The sequence below is a fragment of the Globicephala melas genome, chromosome 8 (genome assembly GCF_963455315.2).
Source record: "Globicephala melas chromosome 8, mGloMel1.2, whole genome shotgun sequence".
NCBI lineage: Eukaryota > Metazoa > Chordata > Mammalia > Artiodactyla > Delphinidae > Globicephala > Globicephala melas.
In genome coordinates this window covers 24,408,035-24,428,703 of record NC_083321.1, presented here as the reverse complement: position 1 = coordinate 24,428,703, position 20,669 = coordinate 24,408,035, and the positions used below count along the sequence as shown (strand labels likewise).

The 20,669-nt window shown below is 43.6% G+C and overlaps 1 long non-coding RNA gene across 1 annotated transcript; it reads right to left on the bottom strand.

The window, feature by feature from the left end:
* Positions 1 to 11,845: 11,845 nt before the first annotated feature.
* Positions 11,846 to 20,389, bottom strand: LOC132597751 (uncharacterized). Its single transcript, XR_009565040.1, has 3 exons — positions 20,256 to 20,389; positions 15,207 to 15,558; positions 11,846 to 14,632 (listed from the first exon to the last, which is right to left on the bottom strand). It is a non-coding gene; the product is annotated as an uncharacterized lncRNA (long non-coding RNA).
* Positions 20,390 to 20,669: the final 280 nt, after the last annotated feature.

The window sequence follows — 20,669 nt, the reverse complement described above, 5'->3', positions numbered from 1 at the left end:
GTTTTAATTTGCATTTTCCTGATTATCCATAGATGTTAAATACATTTTCAAATATTTATTGGCTATTTGGATTTCTACTTTAGGAAATCCCTGTTCAAATCTTTTGCCCCTTTTTCTATTGCGTTATCTGTCCTTTACCTATTCTGAATACAGCTCCTTTGTCACTGATATGTGTGGAAATATCTTCTCTTCACTGGGACTTGTCTTTTCACTGTATCATGGTGTCTTTTAAACAAACAGAAGTTCATTGTGTTCTGTTTTTTTTTCACTTAGCATTATACTAATTCATTAATTCATCATATCAATTCATTTATTCATGTTGCTACTGTCTTTATTTGAATAATTGTACAATATTCCATGATTTACTTATCCATTCCTCCTTTACCTGACATTTAAGTTGTTTTCAACTTCCTCCTATTATCACCTAACAATTTGTTGGAAATGAAATTGTATGGGCACTACCCTAGACTTAACTGAATGAGAATCTTTAGGGAGAAGGACCAGGAATCTGCATTTTAACAGGCTTTTGACTATTTTCATGCACACTGAAGTTTGAGAATCACAGCTGTGGAGAAACTCACACATATGTGCACAAGGATATATGTACAAGAGTGTTCACAGCAGCATTGTCTGTAATAGCCCCAAACTAAAAGCCACCCAAATGTCCAGGATCAGTAAAAAGTTCCAAAGCAATAAAATAGGTAAGTGGAATGAAGATGATTCAGGAATGAAAATGAACAAACCAGAGTCTTATGCCACATGGATTAGCATTAAAACGATAATGTTGAGCGCACGCACACACACACACGCGCACACACACACACACATACACACACACAACAAATCCAGACACAAAAGAATATGAACTCTATGATTCTGTACAACAACAGAAGTTTCAAAAATAGGCAAACTGGGACTTCCCTGGTGGTGCAGTGGTTAAGAATCCGCCTGCCAATGCAGGGGACACGGTCGAGCCCTGGTCTGGGAAGATCCCACATGCCGCAGAGCAACTAAGCCCGTGCGCCACAACTACTGAGCCTGTGCTCTAGAGCCCGCGAGCCACAACTACTGAGCCCACATGCCACAACTACTGAAGCCTGTGCAACTAGAGCCTGTGCTCTGCAACGAGAGAAGCCACCACAATGAGAAACCTGCGCACCACAACGAAGAGTAGCCCCCGCTCGCCACAACTAGAGAAAGCCCGCGCACAGCAACGAAGACCCAACGCAGCCAAAAATAAATAAATAAAATAAATAAAGTTTTAAAAATAGGCAAACTGAATTATACCATTTTGGGGTGAATACTTAAGTGACAAAACAGTAAAGTGAGGCAAGGAAGGTATACTCATTAAAGTCAAGGTTATTATCTTTGAGGGGAAAGAGAGCGCTGTGTTTAGGAAATAGCACATGGGAGTCTTGGGGGGCTGGCAATGTCCTATTTCTTGACTGGGGTGGTGGTTACAGATGTATTCACTTTATGATAATTTGTTAAAGTGTACATTTATGTTTTATTCACTTTTCTGTGTGTGCTATATTTCACAGTAAAAAATTTTAAAGAAAAGTAGCTTCTAGGAATGGTGACTCTCTGAGCTAGGCCTGTGTGTGCCACCCGCCAGATCCACTTCACACCTTGCCTTCCCACTTGGCCAAGTCCCCGTAGCCCACCCAACTGCAAGTTGCAAATTTATAGGCCAACCGAGCCCAGATGGTTTCCTGTGATAGCTGCTAGGGGCATAATAATGAATACACGTCTCCCCACATGTTCCTGAATGCGTTTTGGCAGGATTTTTACTGCAGGCAGTAAAACCTTGTTACAAAGTCCCTCACCGTCTCAGGGGCTTGGCCGCCTTGTGGCTGAGCCACACCGCCTCTTGTTACAGGCAGCCCGTCATCCTTGTCCCACATAGCATCCTTGAGAGCTGGCATTCTCTCCGTTGTCCTCAGAGGCCGTTTGATTGATTGTTACTAATAATCATTGCATTTCAGGACAGAACCCTATTCCTGTCCTCACAGCTGGAACTTCCTCTTTGCACTAATTGGAGAAACATCCTCTGGGAAATGGGGCATCTTTATTGAGTCAGTCTTTGGCGATGGCTATGTCAACTGGCAAGGTGAAGTTTGCAGCAGGGGGTTGAAAACTCTAAAACCCTCCCGGTGCACTGGCCCCAGGCCTGAGTCCAAGAAGCCATGGCGACCTGATCGATATCCAGATCCCCATTTGGAAACATTAAGGGTCACATTAGGGAAAGGCTAGCCTGAGAGGCTGGGGTCAATCCAGCAGTCCAAGAGCCATCCCGGTTAATGGTCCCCAATTTCCTTCCCCTTCTTTCTCATTAACAGTAGCCCTGAATATTAGCTGCATAATTAAGACCACATTTCCCAGACTCCCTTGTAGTTAGACATGCTCATGTGATCAAATTCTGACTAATGAGAATGCAAGCAGAAGCCGTATATGGAACTTCCAGGAAGGGTCTTTCAAGAAAGAGTACATGTCCTTCTCTTCCCTTCCTTTCCTTGCTTTTGGCTGGAATGTGGTTGGCCGTGGTTCAAGCCATCTTGAACAATGAGGTGACTTTGGAAATGGAGTCCATGCCAGTGGATAGCAAAGCTCTGGACCAGCCCTGGACTCACTTCCTGCACTTTTGCAAAAGAGAAGTAAACTTCTATCTTGTTTAAGTCACTGCTTTGGGGGATTTTCTGTCACTTGTAGTTGAACCCAATCTTAACTGATACAATAACATTTTTATAATGGAAAAGAAGTGACAGCAACCTCAGTGGCCCATAAAAAGGGAATGGTTAGATTTGTTCACCCATTTGCTGACTCATTCATCACTTTTTTTTTTTTTTTTTTTGTGGTACGCGGGCCTACTCACTGTTGTGGTCTCTCCCGTTGCGGAGCACAGGCTCCGGACGCACAGGCTCGGTGACCATGGCTCATGGGCCCAGCCGCTCCGCGGCATGTGGGATCTTCCCGGACCGGGGCACGAACCTGTGTCTGCTGCATCGGCAGGTGGACTCTCAACCACTGTGCCACCAGGGAAGCCCATTCATCACATTTTTAATGAGTACCTACCCCATGCCTGGCTCTCATCTAGGCCTTAGGGATGTAGTGGTTAAAAAAAAAAAAAAAAAGATATTGTCTCTGACCCCAAGAACTTTGTTAGAAGATGTAGCAGAGGCACAAATAAGTGGACAGCTAAAATGTAGCTTAATTAGTAGAACCATAAAGGCTGAGTAGTTTAAAAAGATACTTTAACAAGATGGGGAAAATGTTGATGACATATTGCTAAAAACAGTAGGTTATTAAACATCATGCATAGTGAGTCCAGTTTGTAAAACAGCAAATATATTTGCATGGAGAAAAAACAAAACTGATGTATACTTTGTCTGAACACCTTGACTAGCACTGGCATTTAGCAGGTGAACAATAAATGGTTAATGAATGAAAGAATCTATTTCAGGGTGGAGGGACTATTTCTTTCCTCTGTACTTTTATATACTTTCCAAATGTTCCCCCCAGAATATGTATTACTTTTGGAATAAAGAAAAAAAATATCACCGTTAGGAAACAATGTGAATTATAAAGTTGAGGATCAAGACAAAATGTGTGTGGTAGCGATTTTAGTTAGAAGGCAAACTAAGTGGTGCTAAATTGGCTCAGAAAGAAACTCAAGTCTGAGGTCTGAGTTTGGCCTCTCCCTGCGGGGAGGACCCTCGAAGGGTCTGGTTCTCTGGCCCAGGCACTGTCTGGAAGCAGGCAGGGAATTTACCCAGGGCTTTGTTCTACATTTTTAGTGGGGCGGGGCTCACTGCAGCCAAGTTATGAAGCACCAGCCCCTATCACTTCTCTTCCCATGGCTCCTCTGCTGGGCCTCCTGCCCCACCATTAAAGCAGCTGTTGTTGTTTTGTAGAGGCTAATTAACTCCACGCTGCATGAAGCCAGACGCTAATTGGCCCCTCACTTAATCAACTTTAATGTCTCTCTTCTGGTGGACCCGGCTGCTGCTTTCTGTTCTCCCGATCCCCAACAAACCCAGATCCAAGGAACTGGCAATAACAGCCTCCAGTGGGCACACGCAGCCCTTACCTGTCACCTACCATGGGGGTGCGGAGGCTCATTTTGACCCTCAGTTAGCTCAGTGGACAGACTCTTAAGTTCATGATTGCTGGAGCATCTTCGGACCTGGGCTTATTACTTGTCTTCCAAACATTGCACCATGATATGAGTCATCAGATGGTTGGTTTCTAGGAGAATTGGCCTCATCTCCACTTGTGTCTGACACGTATTTAAGGCTCTACAACCTAACTAACTTATACAACTACTGCAAACTGCTTTTTACCAAGTGTTTTTTTCTGTGGCAGATGCTGTGTCAGGTCCTTTCCAATGCAACGTGACCACCATGTGGTTCAGAGAAAATAAGCATTACGTATTTTTTAACTGAAGGAAAAAGAAATACCATTCTTATTCCCATTTGCCAGATGAGGAAACTGAGGCAGTAATAATATTTACATCTGTGATTGAAATGACATACCCACTCATTACAATCATAGTCCTATAGAATTAGGACTAAGAATTAATTATAATCCCCATGGTTGGAGAGAACTGGAGGCTTTCAGAAAGAAAAATGCCTTCCCTAAGGTCACATAGTGAGGTAAACAGAATAATGCCTCTGCAAAGATGTTCACATCCTAATTCCTAGAACCTGTGAATATGTTACCTTACATGGCAAAAGGACTTTGTTGATATGCTTAAGTTAGGATATGAAGATGAGAAGATTATCCTGGATTATCCAGGTGGGCCTAATATAATCAAACTGTCCTTACAAGAGGGACAAAGAAGACTCAAGTCAGAGTGAGATGTAAGAATGGCAGCAGAGGTCAGATAGGAGAGAAGATGGAGGAGGGGGCCAAAAGCCAAGGGATATAAGCAGCCTCCAGAAGCTGGAAAAGTAGGGAAATGGATTTACCCCTGAAGCCTCTGGAAGGAACACAGCCCTGCCAACACCTTGATTTTAGACTTCTGATCTCCAGAACTGTGAGAGAATAAATTTGTTTTGTCTTTAAGCCACTAAATTTGTGGTAATTTGTTACAGCAGCAACATGAAACTAATACTGACTTTGTTACAGCAGCAATAGGAAACCAATACACACTATCAGTGGAAGAGTTAAAGGGCTTGGATTTAGGCGTCATAACACAAAGTCTCTTTTTGGAACTTCCCTGGAGGTGCAGTGGTTAAGAATCCACCTGCCAATGCAGGGGACACGGGTTCAAGCCCTGCTCCGGGAAGATCCCACATGCCGCGGAGCAAGTAAGCCTGTGCGCCACAACTACTGAGCCCGTGTGTCACAACTATTGAAGCCCTCTCACCTAGAGCCCCTGCTCTGCAACAAGAGAAACCACCGCAATTAGGAGGCCACACACCGCAACGAGGAGTAGCCCCTGCTTGCTACAACTAGAGAAAGCCCACATGCAGCAACGAAGACCCAACACAGCCAAAAATAAATTAAACAAACAAACATGAAGTCTCTTTTTGACTGAATTGACAAGATTTCCCCACACTCAATCAGTATATGGTGATTTTGAATTCTAGCCTCCCATGAGACGGGCCTAACTGTGCATGTGGGAATGCTGGCTGGCTTCTCCTTGGGACCCATCATGCCCTCCGCCTCCTCCCAGTGCATTTCACACTTTTTACCCTTCTTTTACTTCCTCGAGCATCTAAAACCCAACTCTACAATATAACTCATCTGGAGGAAACCAGGGATCTGTCTCGATCTGGAATCAGCTTTGACCAGGGCAGAATGAGTCACAGAGCTTGTGGGAGTTTGGTGTTGGGGAAACAGTAAGGCAGGGTGGTTAATTCTTGCATTTGAATTCTATTGACCCCACTTAATTCCAGTGTGTCTCCATTTCATCCTTTAATAAACAGGTTGTTTTGAGGATGAAATGTAACCCGTGCCATACTTAGCACAAAACCTGGCAATGATAAATACACAACAGATGTTGGCAATAAAAATACCAACATAAACTGAGTTCTGGGTTGGCAGAACCCTGAGGCCGATCCTCAGAGGCCTAAGGGTCTAGAGCAGGGGTCCTCAAGCCTTAGCCTGCATCAGATTCACCTGGAAGGGACTGGGTCCCACATCCATAGTTTCTGATTTCAGTAGGTTTGAGGTGGGACTTGAGAATTTGCAGGCCTAACACATTCTCAGGCAATGGGGATGTTGCCCCACCAGCGACCACACTTTCAGAAACACTGATTTTAAGCACAGAGGCAAGGATCATACCTTCCACACTATTTGTCCCTAGTGCCCAGCACAATGCCTGGCATATAACAGGCACGAATGCAACAAATATCTGTGGAATGAATACACTTCTCCCACTGTCTCCCTGAGGCTTTAAAGGAAGCTACCCTTCTCCATAAAAGAATTCCGTTCTCTATCTTTTTTATCGCCATCATATTTACTACAACTTGGTGCTGACAATCTCCTCTTCATAGACTCCCTGTTTTCCCCTTGAATACCCTCCATTTCCCCAGCGAGTGTCTCTCCCCTGGATCTCAACATTTCCCATTAACTCCATATACTGCACAGCCTGTTCCAGGACATCAAACTTTAATTTAAACAGAAAATAATCAATAAGCTTAGCAAATTGCCCATGGCAACCTCTGCTGAGTGAATCAAAGGGTTTTATAGGTAATTTAAAGGGTGTCCTCACTCATCCCTCAAGGTAAAGCGTAACACATTGACAGGAGCCCTTTTTCTACCCTGACCAGAGAAGCTCTGGAAGGAAATGGAAGAGAAAAGATCTAGGTTCTGGGGGTAGGGGAGGTTGAACCAAGAAGGAAGGGTCTGTTCTTCAGGATTAAAAACTTCTAAGTAACGGGCTTCCCTGGTGGCGCAGTGGTTGAGAGTCCACCTGCCAATTCAGGGGACACGGGTTCGTGCCCTGGTCTGGGAAGATCCCACATGGGGTCCGTGCGCCATGGCCACTGAGCCTGTGCGTCCGGAGCCTGTGCTCCGCAATGGGAGAGGCCACAACAGTGAGAGGCCCGCGTACCGCAAAAAAAAAAAAAAAAAAAACTTCTAAGTAAAAACACTAACTTTTGTTTGATATTGAACACTGTGTGAGTAAGGGGTTTGGGGTTTGGGTTTTTGGGTTACAGGCATCAGAAACAGACTCCGGATAACTTCAGAAAATAAAACTATTGAAGAAAAAGGCGAAATAGCTGGGTCTCAGAAATATTTGCAGCCAGAGTGGCTCTCTTGAAGGTGCTGTTTGCGGCACACCTGTGTTTTCCGTCACTGTGTCTTGGTTCGGGATTCATATTCCAAGTGAGCATCTGAGCAGCCTCACTGGGTCACGTGGTCCTCCCTTGGCCTGGGAGGATAGGGCAACCTGATGGACAGTTCCACCAAGAAAGTAAGTGGGGAGGGAGAGCTAGTTCCCCAAAGGAAAACCAAGATAGAGTAACTGAACAAGGGAATGACAAAACTGGGTTGGCAAAAACATGTTTCTACTATAAAACACTTCTGGTGGTTTTGACTTATCACTTTCTCCAAATGAGCGACCAATCTACCAGTACTTATGAGTATGTATGAGGTCCTGGGGCCTTCGCAGACTTTGAAGGGCCATCCAGCACATTGCGTGGTTATCTACCCAAGCCAGAGGGCTGTCTATCATTTTCTGAGAATCTCTCCAGACTCCTTAGAGAAGACCATCTGACTTCTAAATACTTGCAAACAAGACATTCTTCTCTCTAATCCAGGGTGATAGTAAATAATTGGCAACTGGTATGCCCCGGGCATAGACTAATCAAAACTATCACAACTAGAAAGAGTCCATAAGGCCACACTGGTCCGTGCCAGCTGACCATCAGTCTGATGTCTCCTAAATGGGGCATTGAAAGCCTGTTCCTTTTGATCTACACAACTGAGGCCTAGAACACCTCCTCATTCCTTGGGAGAAGTACTGGGGTCTTCTTTCCTGAGTTTCACAGACCCAGGGCTTTGTCAGGGACTCCAGAATTTAGTGTGTACAATGGATGCAGCCTTCTTAACAGAGCTAAAAGCACAGGGCATGCAATCTGCTGCTTTCTCCCTCCTATTGAACCCGGGCCAGGCTGCCTGAGTTCAAAACCCAGCTCTGCTACTTACCAGCTCTGTGACCTTGTGATTTACCCTCTCTGAACCTACTTTTTCATTTATAAGAAGGAGCTAATAATAGACCCTGTGTTGGGACTTCCCTGGTGGCACAGTGGTTAAAGATCCGCCTGCCAATGCAGGGGACACGGGTTCAAGCCCTGGTCCGGGAAGATCCCATATGCCGTGGAGCAACTAAGCTCATGCGCTGCAGCTACTGAGCCTGCGCTCTAGAACCTGCGAGCCACAACTACTGAGCCTGTGTGCCACAACTACTGAAGCCTGCGCGCCTAGAGCCCGTGCTCCGCAACAAGAGAAGCCACCGCAATAAGCCTGCACACCTCAACCAAGAGTAGCCCCCACTCGCTGCAACTAGAGAAAGCCCGTGCACAGCAACGAAGACCCAACGCAGCCAAAAAAGAAAAAAAAAATAGACCCTGTGTCCCTGTGTTGTAAAGATTGTTGTAAGAATCACATGAATTAAAGCTTATAAGGTGCTTAGCATTATGCCTGGTTCATACTTGGCACTCAATAAATGCTGGCTGCTGTTGTTATATTATTAACACTTATCTTCTGAAAACATCAAGGGCAGAGAATCCTTGGAAACAAGTGTGTTCAACTCCTTCCTTGGACTGAGGGGATTCTGAGGCCTTGGGAGGGGAGTCATTCACCCAATGCCACAAAGCCAGTTGGTGGAGCACCTTGACTGTGACCCAGCCTGTGGCAGTTAAATGGGTGATAGTGGTTGTGTTGACCCCATGTTTAGATCAAGAATGTGGGTACCTACAGGGGTAGCGTTGGGGGCCTGGGGCACCTTATAATCGAACCTGCCTCACCCTTGGCTTGAACTGAGCCCCGCTGTGCCAGCACCTCCCGCCATCCCCTGCGGCACTTAGCGGGAAGGCAAAGTGAGGGGTGAAAGACACCAGAGATGAAAAGTTTGAGAACCTGGCTTTTGTCTCTAACTTGGCTTTATGCCAGCCCCATCCTGATGGGAGTAACTGGCATTTCTGACCGCTTTTATTCATCTCCAAGTATTTTTACATCCTTTCATTTCATTTAACCTCTACTCCACCCTGTGAGCTAATTATTATTATTATTAGTCCAATTGAGAAATGAGACAAAGGTTAAATGATTTATACTTTATGCTTAAAACTGTATTATGGAAAATTTCAAACATGCATAAAAGAAAAAAAATAGGATCACAAACCTCCATTTATCTCTTCACAGCTTCAACAGTTATCAACATATGGCCATTCTTGTTTTATCTACATTCCCCCACCAACCTTTCAATCTCCTCCACTATAAAGCAAATTCCAGACATCATATCATTTCATCCATAAATATATCACTAAATGATAGGGACTCTTTTAAAAGACAAGCACAGTACCAGAATTCTTTTATATCATCAAGCAGCTTTTCCTCTTTGATGGTTCTTACATACTATCTTAATTGTTTTCTTAGAACAACAGTAATGTTTTTTCACTCAGTGTAGTATCATAAAATTTTACCATGCCATTAAATATTCTTCAAGAATGTAACATGTAAGCACAAATGGTATTAATGAATCAGTTGATTTATTGAGCCCATCATGTTTTTAGATATTTATATTATTCCCAAATTTTTACTATTAAAAAGTGCTTCCAATAAACAACTGTGGTAGACTCCATTCTCCCCTTATTCTTTAGAATAGCATCTCAATTTTATTTTGGTGTGACAAAAAAGGTAAACTAAAAGATGTCACTTCCCAGCTTCCCTGGCAATTAACTTAGGTCAAGAGAGCATGCGTTAGTGAGATAAATAGAAATGGTAAGTGGGACCTCGGGAAGGCTGCTTGGAGGAAATTGACTCAGCTGGGAAGTGCTGTATTTTTTCCCTCCTCCTTTTCCTCCTCTACTGCTTGGAACTCAGGTAGAGTGGCGGGTGATCCAGCGCCATCTCAAACTTACAGTATTAACATGGAAGTCACACTCAAAGGTGGTAGGGCAGGATAGGAGGAGCCTGGATCTCTGACGACTCCAGAGTCAGAGGCCTGCTTACCCCCAGACCTCCTTTATGTGACAAAGCAATAAATGCCTGTTTTATTTAAGCCACCGTTATTCTGGGATTTGGCTTTGTATGCAGATGAACCTACTTCTAATGAAATCTTTGCACGCGGGTGTTATTATGTATAGCAGTTCGAATTCTTACCTTGTATTATAGATGTTTGTGTTTCTATCTCACCGGTCCTACGAATCTGTAAGCTCCATGAGGGCAAGGATTTTTTTCTCTTTTGCCTCTTTAATACCATAACATACCTCTCCCAGTGCCTGGCACAAAACAGAGTTTCCAGAACATTTTTTTTTTAAGTAAACGAACATATGAATGTGGAAATGTGTGTGACCTTGAACAACTGATTTTAGTTAATCCAGACTTAGTTTCCTTAATTTTAAAGGAGGTGTCAGTGCCTACTACAGGAGTTTTTGAGAAAACCCAATGATCTGTTATTGAAAGGTCTACAAAACTATATATAATGTAAGAGTTTATCATTAAGGAGGACAAAAGAGGAGGATGGAGGAAGCCTTGAGGTCAGAACATACAGGCCTTCACATGGAACAGCAGGAACGTGGCTGGAGCAGAGCTATGGAGGGGAAGAGGTGCAGGTATGAGGTTGGAGAGGGATCTCACAGGCCATGGTGAAGACTTTTACTCTAAGTGTGACATATGCCTCATGACGGTGTGAACCTCATAGAGTTATTAAGAGAGGGTCACACGACAGTGCTTACCACAGTGCCTGCCACGTGGTAAGCATTTACTATGTGGTGATTATCATTATTATTGTTATTAGTGACAGGTGGTATAGATGAAAGAGAATGGGCCCAGGAGTCAGAAAAATAGGGCTCCGCTATTGGTTTTGGAAGTTACCAGTCTCAAGACACTAGCCAAGTATCTTTTGCTTCTTGTGATCTCAATTTCAGCACATGTAAAATGGAGTTGTGGAAAATGTAGGACTGGGTAAGTGACTGCTAAACTTACCCAAGCATCAGAACCCTTTGCTCAGATGAAACATTCAACGCAAAGTCAAACGTGTCAAATAGACACAAGTGGGGTGATCGTGGTAGAAGAAGGCATGAGGGCTCTTGAATACTGTTGCTACCTGCCTGGCCTTCTCTTCCTCACCATGGTGGCCCTTCAGGGGTCTCCTCACGGCACTGCTTAAAAAACCACTAGACAAGTGCTGAACGTCATTAGGGAAATGCAAATTGAAACCACAATGAGGTGGAACACAGAGGAGTTGTAGGGCAGTAGAACTATTTTGTATGATACTACAGTGGTAGATACACCTCATTGTACATTTGTGAAATTCCATAGAATGTACAACATGAAGAGTGAACCCTAATGCAAACTCTGGACTTTGGTGATAATGATGTGTCAATGCAGCTTCACTAATTGTCACCAATGTGCCCCTGTGGTGTGGGCTGTCCACAGTGGGGAAGGTTGTGTATGTGTGGGGTCAGGGGGTAAATGGGAACTCTGGATTTTCTGCTCAATTTTGCTGTTTCCTTTGAAGTGATGGAAATGTTTTATAACTAGATAGAAGTGGTGGTTATGCTACGTAGTGAATATACTAAATGCACTGAATCATACACTTTGTTTTCTTTTTTAAAATTTTATTGAAGTATAGTTGATTAACAGTGTTGCGTTAATTTCTTCTGTGCAGTAAAGTGACTCAGTTATACATATATATATTCTTTTTCATATTCTTTTCCATTATGGTTTGTCACACAGGATACAGTTCTCTGTGCTATACTATAGGACCTTGTTGTTTATCTGAATCATACGCTTTCAATGATTAGTTTTATATTACACAAATTTTACCTCAATTTAAAAATAAAATACTGGACTAGAAGCTCTCTAAATTCTTTCCACTTCCAATGCTCTGCCATCCTGTCCCATTGCCACTCACCATCTGCAGGAGGATTGTAATTTTGAAGTGTGTTGGTGCAGGCTGATACCCAGGAAGTATTATACCACAGTCTATTTTGACCATTAGCCCTTATTATCATTATCCTCCAAACCCTGAGTAGGACCCTGAAGGAAAAGGGACCCAGGAAAGGTAGGTTTTGAAAGGATAAAGGAAGTATGAAAAGTGCCAGAGCATGAAACACAGACAAGGTATGAATGTAGCACAAATAGCGGTGGCAGTGATGGGTACCATAATGGAAGGCCCCTGAAATTTACCAGACTCCATCTCTGGGAGCAACGGAGACAATTATACAGTTGGAGGCCAAGTAGTGAGCTATTCCTAGTCAAGGCAAAAAAAGGTTGGGCTCTTTATTGCCTACAAAGGTTAAAATAAAAGACCCTCCAGGGCTTCAAGGAGTCTGTGAAAGAACTCTGGACCAGTGCTGTCCAATATAGTAGTCACTAGCCACATGCAGCTATTGAGCACTTGAAATGTGGCTGGTCTGGATTGAGATGTGCTAAAGTATAAAACACACACCAAGCTTTGAAGACTTAGTATGAAAAAAAAGAATGTAAAATATCTCATTAATCATTTTCATATTGATTATTGTGTTGAAATCGTAATATTTTAGATATATTGGATTAAATAACTATATTACTAAAATTAAACTCATCTATTTCTTTTTATAGGGTTTTTTTTTTTTGTGGCTACTAGAAAATTTTAAATTACATACATGGCTCTCATTGTATTTCCCTTGGACAGCACTGCTCTGTGGTCCATTGTGTTACTCCCCCAGCGCAGAAGTGGCGCTATCCAGGGTCTCTTTCCAGGGCAGACACAACCCAGGCTAAGGCACCTTCTGGAAATACAAGCTTCCTAAATAGTTGCCTGGAAATGTGGGTGTGTCTTATTCCAAGACAGTATGACAAACAGAATCCATTAAGCAAAGCAAATTTAGCTTGCAGCCTGGATAGAAATGCAGGTGCATCCAAAGCTTAAAGTCTTTTAAAGTGAACCCATCTTCTCAAAAATACTGGATGGCCATAAGCATAGTGTCAGTGGAGGTGGGAGGCCACACCCTGCCCTTCCCCAGCATCCCAGCATGTCTCCCAGAGTCCCAGGGGTCAATGGAATAGAATTTCCAACATCACTTGAAATCGGCCAAGAAAATCGTGAAATGTTTCTTCTGTGGCAGAGTAAAAATGACATATTTCCTAACAAGGTAGAAAATAAGAACAAATAGCTAGTCCCTCGCACCACCGTTTTAGTCACAGTCTGCCTGTGCTTTTGGCTGTGTTACAAAATGAAATAAATCCCTTTATAATCCTTCACACTGGCTCCAAAAAAGTATTTCCACAAGCACCAGAGCAGACACTCCAGGCATTATTTCTTCCTATAAAAATGCTCATCTCCACTCAAAACCTTTTTCTTTTCTAATCACATCCTTTTACAAAATGGTAAACTGAAAGGATTTTGGTGCAGGTTTTGTCAGATGGGGCTGAGGAGGAGGGAAATGTGGGCAGTGGTCCAAACAGAAATCTCCCTCACAAGCTCAGGATCCTCCCCAAACTCTCCATAATCCTCCCCAGATCACTCACCTTTGCTAGTTTCATCTTCCACCCAACACAGCAAATTTCCCATTTTCTGCCTGGAAACATTTTCTTGCATTGTTGTTACTTAACACTTCATAGTTTGTAGAGTCTTTGAGCAGCATGACACTGCTTGACACCCACCCCTATACCTAGCTCAGTAGGACTTCACAAAGCACTCAGTAAACAGTTGTTGAATGAAGTTGAATCTGATATTTGCCAGCTCTGATAAAATAGAAGAAATCAATGTCAGCTTTTCCAGCTAGAGAGGGAAACAGGACAGCTATATAAAATGATCTGAAGGAAAAATTGCATCCAACACTTTACTTTCAGGTCTCTGAAGGAGGCTGTTATAACAACAGACTATAAATACAGGATGAATGCTATATCTGTAAAGAAGCAATTCCAACAGTGGTCCGGAAGAGCCAAGAAAATCCAGCTTCTTCTCCCCGAGTATATACACAGGTGCGCTCTGTGGAATGAAATCCACTTAACTTGATTTTATGGACAGTGATTCATGCAAACTCAGTTCCAAACTGCTCGGCACATCTCAGTTAAATAAATTACAGCAAGAGTAAGCCAGCCGGCAGTAAAGGCAAAAGACAGAAAATAAACTTGAGGTTGAGGATTGAAACTTTAGGAGTGCCTGGTGTGCCAGAATCATCTTTCTTTTGGGAGTTCTGAAGGGGTTTTAGCAATCTTCAAGGTCAAGGCCTTGATATGACTGATGGGGAAACTGAGGCCCAGGGAGGACTGAGTACCTGTCCAAAGTCACTTAGAGAGTAACTGGCAGAATCAGGGCTCCTGGGTCCCAGGTCAGAGCGGCTTCCATCTTATCAGGCTTCTGAATGTCGTGTTCACTGCCACAAGGCCAGGCATATCCAAGAGAATCAGTAAATATTTGTGGAATTAATGGTTGACCGAATCTGCTGGGCTAGCGATAGCCTGAGTCAGCCTGAGGGATCGAGAGGGGGAGAAAGATCTAAAAAGCTGACCCTCAAGAATATATACCTGTGTGTTTAGGGATAGAAGAGACTGCTCCAAGCGTCTCCTCCACCCAGATCCTCAGTGTTCCAGCTCCCACCTTGGGAGACACAACCGTCTCCATACTTTGGCTTCCTCTTTGTTGTGTGTGATGAATCTGCCACAGTGCTCCACTCTCCTTCCACTGGCACTCCCTGAGCGCCTTCAGGTATAAGGCATCCATGCCCAGGTGTGGAGACACATCAGTGGGGATGTTTGCCTCATTAACCCCTTAGCACCTACAGGCACTGAGCATACAATAGGACAATAGTGACATCCTTGGGGGTGTTCTGTGAGATAATATTGCCTCCTTATAATAAATTAACTATCGCCAGCTTGGATAATTTTTGTTCCTTGCAACCAAAAGATTCTTACATTAAATAAAGGATCTTCGCAATTGGCAAAATGGATAAATAAATTTAAGGTATGATAGTTTTAAAACATGGTTGCAAATTCTTTGTACAGGATGATTGTCTCATCGAGAAATGAGGTTTATGTCCCCTTACCTTGAATCTGGGCAGGCTTGTGACTGTCTTAACCAATAGAGTATGAGAGATGTGAAGGGATGTACAAGTTTCAAGAATAAGTCATAAAGGCCATGGAGATTTCACTTCTTGCTTGGAGCACTGCGCCACCCTATTAAAAGTCTGACTACCATGAAGCCATCATACTGTGGACAGGTTACATGTTGGTGTCAACAGTTCCAGCTGAACCAAAGCCAGCCCAGGCAACAGGCATATGTGAACCAAGAAGCTTCCAGATGACTCCAGCCCCTGCAATTCAAGTCTTCCTAGTTGAAGCCCAGACATCCAGGAGCAATGACAAGCCATCCCACCACACCTTCTGTAAATTCATGATCTGCAGAACACATGAAAAGGAAAAAAAAATGGTAGCTGTTTTATGTCATTAAGTTTGGGATAGTTTGTTGCATGACAGTATGTAACTGAAAGAGAAGTTATCTAAGAAAAAGGCCAAGAGTATGGAGCGTTGTTTAGCTGGTGTATACAGAGGGGGGACCATGGAATGGCAGTATCAGTCTGAAGATACCAGACGCTGGGAGCCTTAGGGCAGGGACAGGTGTTGGCAAAGGAAGTTTGTTGCAGGCAAGCATTGCCTACTTTGGCTTATACCTGCTTAGCCCTGGAAGGAGGCCCTCTCTGTAAGACAAAGAGGCTGACATAGGGAACAACCTTTGAATGTGCTTTGGAGGTTACAGCTTGCTTTCTCAGCCACATGTCAATTGCAGAAGGACCATGAGCATCAGATGGGAGGGGAGGAACTGCAGTCTTTCAAATGTTCCCATTGCCGGAACCTGGACTTTTTGGGTTGCCAGGGACAGAAATTCAACTCAACTAATGTAACCAGCACATGAAGAATATGACATGTAGCTTGTGATCAAAATGCAACTTGACTTCTCTCAGTCCCTTTAAACTTTATTCAGTAGAGGCATCACACTATCCCTGAGTGGTCCAGTGGTGCAAGTCTGCTGTTGGAATGAAATTGTGAGCTATCCCATCTTCTCATGTGCTCCTGGAACATGTTCTCACATGCTTCAGTAAATATACACCTTTCTCAGGTGGCAGCTTGACATTTGGCCGTGCTGAGGCCAAGTTGTACCTGAGTCTATCCAGCATTTCATGACCCACTAGCTAGTATTCCATCTGTTAGACAGCCACCATAGTATGTATTATCTATCACCACAATCATGCTACAAAACAAATCACATACAACTTCAGTGACATACAGCAATTAATACTCTGCTTTTGAGTCTGTCAGTCAATTAGTTGGTCTCACTGGGCTTAGTAGGAATCATTCATGCATCTACACTCAACTGTAGGTTGGCTTAGGAGGCTTGGCTGATCTTGGATGGGCTGGGCTTTCCCATATATCTAGGGCCTTGATCTGGCTCATCCCCCATCAAGCAGGACTAGGCTTTTTTCCTGTGAGGAAGGGCAGAGGAGCAGGAGGTAGAGCAAAGCAAGCAAGGTCTCTTGAGGCCTAGGCTTGCAACTAGCCCATCATCACTTCCAACACATTCTATTGGCCAAGGCGGGTCACAAGATCAGCTCATGCCCAAGGGGTGGGGAAATAGTCTTCACTTTTCAATGGGAGGGGCTGCAAAGGTAAATTACAAAAGAGATGGATACAGGGAAAGGTGAAGAATTAGAGCCATTTCTGAAATAAATTTACCACATAGCATTTGCCACTCAGCAGCAAATACATTTTATACATAAAATTTAGCAACATGTCTAGGAAAGGATTGCAGTAGACCGGAAGGTCAAAGTATACAGGTTGAGAATTACTGGCACAACGGTTAAGAATTGGGATTATGGGTCAGACAGCTGGATTCTAAGTCCTATTCTACCACTTACTACATGACCTTTGACAAGGTTCTTAACCTTTCTGAGCCTCAATTTCCTCACCTCAAAAATGGGCACAATAATAGCATCCATATCATAAAGTTTTAAATAGTAACTCCTATTATAAAGGACCTAACACAGTGCTTGCCATATACTAAGTGCTCAATTAATAATAATAATAAGGAGCCAACACAGGAGATGGAGCGCCTGGATCCACTTGGCACCATTGTCCCTTTCACTCCATTTAGCTCACCCTCAGGAAGACCCTGAGTTTTGGTAAAGGCAGATGGCAGACACATAAAATGAAAAAAGAAATATGAAGAATCGGTGCTCATATTAATTCATTCATTACACATCCCTATGTGCTATCTAATTTGCCTCCCAAATACTGAAGTTTTGAAGTATGCTGGCATTAGTAAATAAACTCAGACGTGCCCAAAAGTTTAGTCACAAGGATTTTCAGTGCATTATTGCCAATGATAGTAAAAATCAAAAGCCACAGAAATTGACTATATAAATTATGATACCTTTAAATAAGGAAATACAACATAGCCACTTAAAATGATCTTGTAGGATATTTAGTGACACAGAAAGATGCTGATTATATATTGTTTACAGAGAAAAGCAAGGCACTAATGGTGGGTATAGGGTGATGAGCTTTCTTTGATTCTCCCACATTACCTAGTACAGCTGTAGGTCCACGATGGGGGCTCAATAAGTCCTTGTTGACCAATATCAGAACTTCAAGAGGTAGAGGTTTTATCAGCCTCCTCTCCCATTAAAGTATCATTTTCCAGATTTTGGCCATCTGGTTCTTCAACCTCTAGCTTATTCTAAATCCAAACATGAATAAACATATGAAAAAGTGCTCAAACTCATTAATAGTGAAGGACTAGCAAATCAAAAATACACTGAGGGGCTTCCCTGGTGGCGCAGTGGTTGAGAGTCCACCTGCCGATGCAGGGGACATGGGTTCGTGCCCCGGTCCAGGAGGATCCCACATGCCACGGAGCGGCTGGGCCCATGAGCCATGGCCACTGATCCTGCGCGTCTGGAGCCTGTGCTCCGCAACGGGAGAGGACACAGCAGTGAGAGGCCCACGTACTGCAAAAAAAACTATACTGAGATACCACTACACATCTGCCTAAGTTGCTAAAATGAAAAGACTGACAATTCCAAGTGTTGATGAGGAAGTGGTGCAGTGGCAACTTACATACACTATTTTGAAAACAGTTTTCATGAAGCCAAAAAAAACATGCACACCGACTGCATGTATGACCCAGCAGCGCACTCCTAGTTGACGCTCAACAGAAACATTGTGCATATGCACTAAAAGACACACATAGGAGGGTTCACGGTGGCATTTTTCACAGTAGCCACAGATCAGAAACACCTGAATCTCCACTTATAGTAAAATGACAACTTGTGATATATTCATACAGTAGAATACTCTATAGTAATGAAAACAAATGAGGCACAGCTACAAGGAATAAAACCAGGTAGAACAAAAGAAGCCAGATATAAAAACATACACACGTGGCCCCACTCATATACACAAACACACATAGTTCCAGTTATATAAAGTTTAAATACCTAAAACTAAACTGTTATCTTAGAAGTCAGGATAGTGGTTACCCTTGAGGAGGACGCAGGGAGCAGTGGTTGGGAGAGAGCATGAGGGGGGCTTCTGGGGTGCTGGTAATAATCTATTCACATGGTATTTGCTTTATGATAACTCACCGACCTATATATTTAACAATTTTTGTACTTTTTATGCATGCATGCCATACTTTGCAATAATTTTTTTGAAATAAAATACATTTAAAATGGCCCATACAACAAAACATGGCCTTATAGCACTTTCTAGGAGTTACTGCCTAGCAGACCGAGGTTGCCTATGTTTTGTGATTCCTCAAGGGATAAGAGGGCATCCCTCTGAGAGTGGCCCTCTCACAGGTGCCTTGGGGTGATGCATAAAGAGACACTGCCCAGCCCCTGATAGGAGAGCACAATCTAGCAGCAAACTTAAACTAGCAGAAACCACAGTGAGGAAAGTCTGCAAGGAGCCAAAACGAGCTGGAAGCCCCACCCCCTGGGCAGGGATAGGCAGACATTGCCAGCTTTGGAGATAGGCAAGCATTTAAAGAGAACAAAGCCCCTCCTGGGCCCTGCTGAAGGAGCTGCTTGTTTCCAAAGGCCTGATGGAACAGCTAACTGTAAGCTAGGGAGAGGAAATTACACAATGGATGTTGAAATGTGGGCTTGTTGAAAAGTTGTCACTCGAGTAATGAATGTCCTATTTCCTGTTTTTTTGCCGCAAGTTAAATGCTGGGCATAATTAGCTGGTAAAAAAGCAAGGCTGGCAGCAGAACAAAAATAGCACATTTTGGGAAGCCAGGCCAATTAAAATTGTTTATGCAGGCTTTTAGCAATATTTTTCTCCAAATTATTATGACCAGGAAGTATGCAGCGTGAGACTATAAGGCAAAGTTCCTCAGAAGAAAAATGCCCCCCACACTGATCCTTTGATCAGCCTGCTGTTCTCAGGGGATTTTATAATAAGAATGAGCACTTCCATCTTCCTGAACTCCCTGGGCCTCCTTGGGATCTTGAGAACAGCATCACTCACCCTGTGTAGCAAGCAGCTGTGGATGGGGCGCTGCAACCTGCTAATGTTAAGATTAGCCAAGCTCCCCTCTGTGTCAGCAGCCAGCGACTACGGATTTAGCTGCCTAATGCAGCCATTTACATGATCTGGCTGGTGCCGTAGTCAGACAGAGTGTAGGAAACGTTTTTGTTCATAACTGGACGGTCTGGCTGCTGTTAGGATTAGTTGCTAGAACTCAGCAAAATTGTGCTGGGCAAAGTCAGTCACAACGCCAGCTCCTCCCTGCACTCTCTCTAGCACTGTGTCTCTCATCTTCCACCTCAAGTACTCAGGTTACATCTTCCTTTTCCTCTCCAGCCTCCCTGTCAAAATGTGCTTTCAGATCCTACCTTCACAGTGAGGTATAATGGACTGATAACAGCTTTAGAAGTTAGCGATCACAGCTTCTAGCTAAGAGGTCAAGCTTTGATTATGGAATTTTAGGCAGCATCCCGCTGAATTAAGGGATCGGGTGGGCAGTTGGGAGGCAGGGCGCCTTCTCAGCATCCCTTAAATTTCATCCAAGGGAAATATCCTAGTTTACTTACCAGGTTAACCCGCTTTGCTGAACCCCTCTATTGCCTGGCGGGAGAGAGGAGACCTTTGGGGACGCTCACTCCGCTGTAGGCATTGCCCCAGAACTCCAGCACAGTTTATCTTAGCCTGCCCATCTCTTCTGCCAGCCCACACCAAGGCCCTGTCGTATAGTAATTAAGTCCTGGACGTCAGCCTGAGCTCTCGCTGTGAAATGGGTGGTGGAGGGGGTGAGGGCTGCAGGAGCAAAGGAGACCCGGAGTCGCCTCTTTACGAGCTCAAAAGTAACTGGGGACACAGAAACATCTGGGGGAATGGAAACTACATAGAATCCAGGCTGTTTCACTTATTAACTATTCCTTATTATGAACTGAAACACTTTAGTTGCCAATACTGTGTGAAGCCGTAACCGTTAGGTGAAGGAGGGG